Raw genomic sequence first — 1903 nt, forward strand, 5'->3', positions numbered from 1 at the left:
TTAGTACGTATACAATTGCTATGTGTGTACACAGATAGTTGGTTAATTAGTACGCACACAGTTGGTAAGTCGGTACACGGATAGCTGGTTAATTAGTATGCACACAGTTGGTAAGTCGGTACACGTATAATTGGTTAATTAGTACGTATACAATTGCTATGTGTGTACACAGATAGTTGGTTGGTTAATATAAAAGAATGGTAAAGTGATGGTTAAATAATTTATGTTAATAAATGCGAGAAACTCAAGCAGCATTTTTTCAAGGGGATAGTGTTGCTATAACACGTATTGGAATTTAAGTCTTATGAGGTAATAACCATAAATATAATGTCATAATCTCTCCCAACAATTTGGTTGCTGGCCCACTTGAAACAGTAAGTACAAGTATATCTTCATAAGTTCATAAATAAATTGGTCACTACCTCACATGGGTCACCTCACTGCTACTAATTCAATGTGCAGGTTAGCCTTTTGAAGGGTTAATATCGATATTAATTAGATTATTGACAGATTAGTATTTGATAACACACTGCGGTTGATAACGGCGATAGTTATTTGATTAATAATTGATAACTTGTGCTAATGGCTAATGAGCGACCTATTGAAGGGTTAATAACTTGGTTAATTGTCTTATTTACAGGCTAATATTCAGTAATTTATACTTATGGTAACTGTGTCTACTCTCCTAATTAGCGTCTTGAAGGGTTAATGTAGAGGTTAATTAGTATATTAAAAGTTTAATGTTTGATAACTCATTGATACTGATTAACTGCGTTAGTTAGACTTTCTGAAAGTTAATATCGAAGTAAATTAACATATTGACAGGCTAGCACTTGATAACCCACATTTAGTGGGTGACTTTACTCTTTAACCTCTTGAAGGGTTAATATCGGGGTTAATTTGTCTATTAATAGCTAGTACTTGATAATCCACATTTAATGGGTGACTTTACTCTTTAACCTCTTGAAAGGTTAATATCCGGGTTAATTTGTCTATTAATAGCTAGTACTTGATAAGCCACATTTAGGGAGTGACTTTACTCTTTAACCTCTTGAAGGGTTAATATCGGGGTTAATTTGTATATTAATAGCTAGCACTTGATAACCCACATTTAGTGGGTGACTTTACTCTTTAACCTCTTGAAGGGTTAATATCGGGGTTAATTTGTCTATTAATAGCTAGTACTTGATAACCCAGATTTAATGGGTGACTTTACTCTTTAACCTCTTGAAAGGTTAATATCGGGGTTAATTTGTCTATTAATAGCTAGTACTTTATAAGCCACATTTAGTGGGTGACTTTACTCTTTAACCTCTTGAAGGGTTAATATCGAGGTTATTTTGTCTATTAATAGCTAGTACTTGATAATCCACATTTAATGGGTGACTTTACTCTTTAACCTCTTGAAAGGTTAATATCCGGGTTAATTTGTCTATTAATAGCTAGTACTTTATAAGCCACATTTAGTGGGTGACTTTACTCTTTAACCTCTTGAAGGGTTAATATCGGGGTTAATTTGTGTATTAATAGCTAGCACTTGATAACCCACATTTAGTGGGTAACTTTACTCTTTAACCCCTTGATGGGCTAATGTCGACTTTAATTAGTCTGTTGACTGGCAAGTACTTGATAATTCACTGTTAGCGATTAACTGCGATAAGTAGCCTTTTGATGAAATAATATTGAGATAAATTAATATAGTGACAGCGTTAATTAATCTCTTGAAGAATTAATAAGTAACTAGTTGAATGTGTTGGTAGATAGTTAATATAGTGACAGCGTTAATTAATCTCTTGAAGAATTAATAAGTAACTAGTTGAATGTGTTGGTAGATAGTTAATATAGTGACAGCGTTAATTAATCTCTTGAAGAATTAATAAGTAACTAGTTGAATGTGTTGGGT

Source organism: Limulus polyphemus, unplaced genomic scaffold, assembly GCF_000517525.1.
Source record: "Limulus polyphemus unplaced genomic scaffold, Limulus_polyphemus-2.1.2 Scaffold1676, whole genome shotgun sequence".
NCBI lineage: Eukaryota > Metazoa > Arthropoda > Merostomata > Xiphosura > Limulidae > Limulus > Limulus polyphemus.